Source organism: Vombatus ursinus, unplaced genomic scaffold (assembly GCF_900497805.2).
Source record: "Vombatus ursinus unplaced genomic scaffold, bare-nosed wombat genome assembly UNPS02014847.1, whole genome shotgun sequence".
Classification (NCBI taxonomy): domain Eukaryota; kingdom Metazoa; phylum Chordata; class Mammalia; order Diprotodontia; family Vombatidae; genus Vombatus; species Vombatus ursinus.
Window position 1 is genome coordinate 16,527,879 of NW_020954625.1, and position 7,926 is coordinate 16,535,804.

A 7,926-nucleotide genomic window follows, 5' to 3' on the forward strand; every position below is an offset into this window, starting at 1 on the left:
TTTCTTTCTTTCTTTCTTTCTTTCTTTCTTTCTTTCTTTCTTTCTTTCTTTCTTTTTTTTGATGAGGCAGTTGGGGTTAAGTGACGTGCCCAGAGTCACACACCTAGTGTTATGTGTCTTCCAGATTTGATCTCAGGTCCTCCTGACTCCAGGGCCGGTGCACTATCCACTGCACCACCTAGCTGACCTGTGAGTGATTTTTTTTCCTCCTGATTTGCTTATCTCTTCTCTTTGTGGTTTGAAAAGGAAAAGACTCAGGGAGTACTTGACAGCTTCCATTGTTTGAAGGGCTAGTTTAATGGAAGAGGGATGAGAATTACTCTATTTGTCCCAAAGGTCAGAACCAAGTTACAGAGGCAGATTTTGGCTTGATGTCAGGAAAAGCTTCCTAACAATTAAAACTTGGCCAAAGTAGAATGGATGGCCTGCCAAGGGTGTGAGATCTTCCTTGATGGTCTTCAGGCAGAGGTTGGACAACCATTTTTTTTTTTTTTGCATTTAGATAGTATTTTTTTCTCAATTACACATAAAGACAATTTTTAACATTCATTTAAAAAAATTGAGTTCCAAATTTTTCTCCCTCCTTTCTTCCCCCCCTTTCCTAAAATGGTAAGCAATTTGATGTAGGTTATCTATGTGCAATCATGAGGAACATTTCCATATTGGTCATGTGGACAACCGTTCATCAGGGATGTCATAGTGAGGCGTCACTACTTTTGGGAAGAAGTTGGACCAAATGGCTGCCAAGGTCTTTTTCCAGCTCTCAAGTTCTGTGATTCTGAACCCCTTCCTTCTTTGCCAGCCTTTTCTGTGACTATGGAAGGACCTTGCTTGGGGACATGTGGCAGGGGTCAGGGGTGAGGAGTGGAGGAGTGGAGAGTTGGCGTGGCATCAGGGGTCAGCGATGTCCCCATCGAGCCCTCCCAGTTAGGGGGTAAGAGCCAGCCCAAGACTGAGGTGAATGGGAATGAATTAGATAGGTGGTGGCATGCAATTGAAAGAGCTGACTGTCTCGGGAGTCAGAGAAGCTAGGGACAAATCATGCCATTTGTGTGTGAGCTTTAGCAAGTCATTTAACCTTCATGGGCCTCAATTTCCCCATTTGTAAAATGAAGGGGTTGCAGAAGATTACCATTGAGATCCCTTCCAGCTCTAAGTAGGACCCTGTGATCCCATGAACTCAAAATGTCAGATATGGAAATGAAAAATAGCCTAGTGCCATCTAGTGGTAGAGAGCAGTGATAATCCATGAAAGGCCCATGGGATTTCCATATTAGAAAAAAGTTATTGTTATTGTCCAATTGGACGCTTCGTGAAATTGACTACACTGGGATTCAGGTAATAAACGTTGAAGGTTGGCGTTTTGTGCTTTTCTCCCTGTGTCCGTTTTCTCGCTCAAATATTAGTCAACAAGCATTTATTAAGGGCCCACTTCTTGCCAGGCTCTGTGCTAAACACTGGGGATACAAAGAAAAGCAAAAGCCAGTCCGTGCCCTCAAGGAGCTCTCAGTCTAACAGGCAGACAATAGCAAACAGCTCTGTCCAAGTAATGGACAGACCAGCTAAATTCGGGGTGATTTCAGAGAGGAGGCAGTAAGATGGAGGACAAGTGGAGGCTTCCTGCAGAAGGTGAGATGTTAGCTGAGACTCGAGGGAAGCCAGGAGGCAGAGGAGAGGAAGGAGAGAAATCCAGGAATGGAGGCCAGCCAGTGAGAAGGCACAGAGTCAGGAGACAGTGTTGTGGATGAGGAAAAGCCAGGAGACTAGTGTCCCTGTAGTACCACTGATGATCGCTGTCTAGGTTGCCTTGGTTTGGAGGATGTTATCAAGACCTTTGCAGAATTTCTCTGCCTCGTTCTTTGCAAGGGATGTTGGTGCATAAGCCATACTGAAGGCATCACGGTGCTGTGAAGAGGAGTGCTGGTTTGGAGTCAGAGAATACGGGTTCAAATCCCATCTCTGTTGCTTTACCGCCTTCATGATCTTGGACAAATTATGTAAGTGCTCTGAGCCTCCATTTCCTCCTCTGTGCAATGAGGGTGTTGACTGGGTGACCTCTAAGCTGTAATCTTCATGGTGGCCTTTTGTTTCTGTTCTTTTGGGCATCAGAAGACGTAGCTCATTGAATTATTATTTGTTGCTTCTAGTTTTACCAGGGCAGGTAGGTGGTGCAGTGGATAGAGTGCTGGGCCTGGAGTCAGGAAGACTGATCTTCCTGAGTTCAAATCTGGCCTCAGACACTCACTAGCTGTGTGACCCTGGGCAAGTCACTTAACCCTGTTGGCCTCAGTTTCCTCATCTGTTTAATGAGCTATAAAAGGAAATGGGAAACCACTCCAGTATCTTTGTGAAGAAAACCCCAAATGGGGTCATGAAGAGTCAGACACAGCTGAACAATAACAATAGTTTTGCCAACTCCTTTTATTTGTCTTTCCAAAGAGAATCGTAGGATCATAGATGTACGTATACGCATATATAAGTACATATACGCAGGTGTATTCCAACACCCTCACTTTACAGTTGGGGAAACTGAGACCTAGAGGTATTAAATGTTCAAGATCACACAGGTATTCAATGGCAGAGCCCAAATTTTAACTGAGAATCTCAGACTCTTGAACCAGAACAGGAGAGGGGCTTGTGCTGAATAAATTGCCAAATAATTCATCACCTGGTGACCAAGCTGTGGGTGATAAGCCTCTCCATATACAGCAAGGTTAGTTTTTGACTGTCAGTGACATCAGTCACCAGGACCATACCTGATGCCTTTGCACTTTAATGTGGAGCCTGCTGGATTCCACGCTCCTCTGGGATGGCCTCCAATGACGAGCTGTCACGTCTACGCCATGATGAGCAGTTGGAGTAGGACCTCAGTGAGTTGTTACTGGGGCGATTTAGACTCATTGTCCACAGCAGAATGACCACATCAGCACCAGCTTCAGCCCCAGAAAAAATCCTTTCCTCCTCCCAACCCTAGGGCCCTCTGCGGCACAAGCTAATACCACCACCACCTACTGACCAGGCTCCTTTCCCTTTCATTCCTCACTGCTGTGAGATGGGCTTCCAGGGCTGGCGTAGGGTACAACAACCCTAGCTGACGTGAGGCTGTATGTTAAGGGAGGACCTTCAATGGTCTAATCACATGCCCCCCTCAATGGAGCTTTCTCCACACTGTGCAAACTGCACCCTCCAGCCCCAACTTTCCATTCCCTTACTCCTGTCCGTTTCCACACACCTCCCACAAGGTCCGGGTGCAGATCTGCCTGCCTCTTCCATTGTTCCCTCTGGAATACCCGCTTGCTCTAGAATGAATACATTTGTTTTCATCTTGAATTTCTTCCTTTCTCATTCCTTCCATCTTCTGGCACTCAGTGGTTCACTGTTTCCCTTGTCACCTTTTACAGACTACGCTTCTATTCGTGCCTGCCCCAGGGCTCTCTTGTCTCAGTAGGGGTGGTGGAATGCTCCTGGTTCTCTGTTGCCACTTTTAGACTCTCCTTCTACTCAGCAGCCTGTTCTTTGAGGTCTGTGCTACCCACATTTGTCACCCAATCCAGGCCTTGGTGGTCATTATCTTCTGAGCCCTAGACATTCTCCTTCCTTCTGTATTAAGTTCAGTGCCTGGCTTACAGTATTTCTCTCCTCCTCAGTGCTTGTATTCATACTGGGGGACTTCAACATACATATTGAAGTTCCCTCAAATGCCCAAACTTCCTAGTTCCTCCATCTATTTAATTACCATGACTTATTCCTCTACTATACCTCAGATACTTACTTATATGTATATGAATGTAACCCGTAGGTATTGGAGTTCCATTTTCATAAACTTTGAAATTCTTTTATCTGATAATCTTTTATCATTCCATACTCAGAGAGTAGGATTGGTGGAGGAAATTCCTCCCTGGGAACCCTCCACAATAATGAAATTATAGGTCTGATTAAAATAAACATATTCATGTAAATATATGAATACATGTCTGTATATAAATGTGTGTAAATGTATATATGTCCACATACATACATACATATACAATCATGTGCACATATATAGTTATACACACACAGCCTGATACTGTGCTAGGAATATGAAGAAAAAAATGAGGTAGTCTCTGCCCTCAAGGACTGCGTGTTCTGCAGGGGGATCCCACATGCTCACATTAGCGCGTGTATGATAAATGCCAGGGTTGGGCCGTGGGGGAGCGGATCAGGAAGGTGTCACGGAGGCCATGGCGTCCGAGCTGAGCTTTGAAGGCAGATCCAGATTGTTGGGGGCAGGAGGCCTCGGGACTGGCCTGACCTCCAAAGGGATGGTTGGTGCCCTCAAGCAGCCCCAAGCTGTCATGGGCTAATTTTCCATTGGTGACACATGACACCCCAAGGCAGGCCCTCTGGGGCTCTCTAGTAGCCTCCCCTTCGCTTTCCTGGGTCCAACACCTGTTGCTTTTGTAGCATCTCGGCCCCGGATCAAATTCCGCTTCTTCTAGGGTAACAGCATCTCCCGAAGCCACTGATGGCGTTCTACAGGAGGTCCACGCAGGGCCACCTGACAGAGCCGTGCTCGGACCTTTGAAGGCCATCTTTCCCTTGTTCTCGTTAGCACAGTGCCTGCACATAGTAGGTGCCTCAGCAGCATTGATTGATTGTCCTCAATCGATTGATCATCATTTTGCTTGTTGGATTGCACGGTATCAAAGGAGCTTAAAGAAAGAGTGGCCGATTTAATGCGGCAAAATTCCCCTAGAAAGTGGTGCTTCCCTGGGAGGTGAGTCACAGGCCCTGATGCCACGTGAACCTCTCTGGACAGGGGGCGAGGGTGTCTTGAATGATCAACCGCAGACCTAAGCAAACTCTGCTTTGGTCTAAGTTCACAGGGTCACAGGCTTAGAGCTGAAAGAGACCTTAGCAGTCTTAAATTAAATCCCTTCATTTTACAGATGAGGAAACTGAGGCACAGAAAGGGGGAAGTGATTTTCTGTTTAGTGGCAGAGCTGGGATCAGAACCCAGATCTTCTGACTCCAGATTCAGCCCCACCCTGAGAGTTGCCCTGTTCACCACTCAAATGATCTAATGAGAGAGAGACAGAGAGAGAGAGGGACAGAGAGAGACGGAGAGAGAGACAGAGAGAGAAGACAGAGACAGAGAGACAGAGAGAGAGAGAGACAGAGAGAGAGACAGACAGAGACAGAAAGAGACAGAGAGAGAGACAGAGACAGAGAGACAGAGAGAGAGAGACAGAGAGAGAGACAGAGAGACAGAGAGAGAAGACAGAGACAGAGAGACAGAGAGAGAGACAGAGACAGAGAGAGACAGAGAGACAGAGAGACAGAGACAGAGAGAGAAGACAGAGAGACAGAGAGAGAAGACAGAGACAGAGAGAGACAGAGATAGAAAGAGAGAGAGAAGGAGGGAGGGAGGGAGGGAAAGAGAAGGAAACAAGCAACTCATCCTATGAACTGGCCTGGTTGCTAACCGAGAGTGCAAACTGAGGAACAGAAGGACTAAGCCTTTGCTGACGCTTTGTTTTTTCCCCCAATGAGGCCAAAGAGAAGTGAATCAATAGGATACCAGCTCTAACTGGAGAAGAAGAATGGGTCCCATATGGTCAGTGTCTCAGGGTGAGGAAGACTGAATATGGTGCCATCTGGAAAGCCACTAAGACACCTGCCCGTCTCTCCTCCTCTTAAACCCTCCTTGGATTGGGATCGTGTCTGAAGGACTTGGCGACCTGGTTTGTCTTATTGCTGCTGTCTCTCTGGGGTGGGGGAGCCTTCCTTCTTCTCACAGTTCCCCCTTCACTGTGGAGCTGGGATTCTGTCTTCTCTATGATGCCTTCTGTGGGCACCCTAGCTGAAGGCAGATTTCAACTTCGATATAAAAGTTTGGGAAGGGCGGCTTTCTAAGTCCACAGAAAGGATAGGTGGGATCTCACTACTCTGATGTCATATGACATTACCTAGTTCCTAGAGCTGGTGCCTTATATGAGAACAGTCATGATCTTTAGTGCCTCCCTATTGCTCTTAGGATAAAGCAGCCTGGTATTCCAAGCCTTCCTGGCACCCCCGGCTCCCTTTGACCTTTCCAGTCGTATTTCATATTTTTATCTTTCATGTATTCTTCATCCCAGTCAAACTGGCCTGCCACTTGTTCCTTGTATATGACATTCTGTTTCCAGCCTTTACACAAATTGCCTCTCATGCCTGTAATATATTCCCCTTACAATTTATCTTAGAATCCCTATTTTTCTTCTGTAATGAATGCAACACCCTGATCCGCTGGGCTGGGGCATCTCATGGAGCTTGCCTGGGAATGGGCCTATGTCTTGGTCCCTTGCTAAAGTATATACGTAAACGCAGGCTCCTGGTTGGTTCCCATGGTCACCATCAGTGATGGTGGTGGGGGCGGCTGTCAAAGAGGATTGACTACCAAGCCAGGAAGAAGATAGGCCAGTTATGTAGACTTTAAGAAGAGTGACTAACATTTTCTCTTCCCAGAACATGCCCTTTGGGAGGCTGGCACCTCTCTCTTGGACTCCTCATAGGGTGAGTGTGAGAATGATAGGGATCTCTTTCCTTTCCGCCGCCCCTATCCTTAGGTCCTGGGCAGCAATGGCTGTTGTGAATATGGGACAGCAACAATGTGTGCTGTTTGCCTGGCTGCTTCTTTTACATTGTGTTTCTTTCCTGACCATAGGTGACCAAACAGTGATCCTGAGATGGATGCTTCTAGCTTTATCAGAGTAACCTCAAGGTTTTGAGAGATTGGGAGTTCTCGGGTCTGGTTATTGATTGTCCAGAAAGAGATGATCTCTGTAATAACTTCTCAGGGTAGGAGAAGACCATCCCCAGAAGAACATTAAAGCCAGGGCGTGGCATGCCAGGGAATTCACATTGTGAGTGGTGCTGATAATACACAGAAGTGAAAGTGAAATAGCTGTTCAGCAATCATGCAAATCTCCTGAGAGTTTTTACCTCCTGGGAGAGCAGAGTAGGAGGAATGGGTCACTATCCCATGCTTTAATCATTTGTCAGCACGTACATTGATAAGACTTTTGAGCTTTGAGCATTTCTTTTGTGGAAGAGGAAATAAATAGCCATCCTGTACCTGATTGTTAACATTTGTGTAATGTATGTAATTGTATAATAATATATCGTTTGTATAATGAGCAACTTTCCAGCTCGACCCCATTGATTCATTTTGCAGATTTTAAACACCAGCCGTACGTAAGCTTCATTGAAGACATTTCCCCTGGATTTCTTCTCTGGGGTAGGGGCACAATGAACCAGTGTTTTAGAAAAGCTTGTTCCCCTTCCTTGGTGCCAAGGTCCTTCTAGGACTGAATTTAGTGCCTGGGATTTCAGAGCTGGATCTCATGGTGGGAAGTCCCCCAGACTTCAAACACATAGTTCGGGTACCATGTTTTTCAAGGTCTTTTCTTGCCCTCCCCCTCTCCCCAAGTTATTCAAACTCTCTCCCACTTGAAATGATTTTGGATATAGCATTTATTTACATATTTGCATATGGGCTCTATCCTCCCAGGGGAATGCTCTTTGAGGCGTAGGGTCAGTTTTCATTCTTTATCTTTGTGTCTCCTCCCTCCTCCCCTCCTGCATCACCCGGCCTGGCACATAGCCCTTAATAAATGTTTGCAGAATTGAATTGAAGTAAAATCTGCCCAGAAGTTTGTGTTCTCTTTGCCTTGACTCACTGTCTCCAGGCAGCTTCAGAAGGGAAGATTGGCCGGCTGGGGTGCTCACTGGGGCTATTGGCAGCAGCTGCCGCCCTGATAGTGGTGATATTGAAAACGCTCTTGGATTTGGGATAAGAATAGAGCTTTTAATCGATGACCTTGAATTTGGCCCAGATGAATCTTCTCCCATCAAACCTCTGGGCTCATATTTGTCCAGCACCTCCACCTTAGTAATATACTT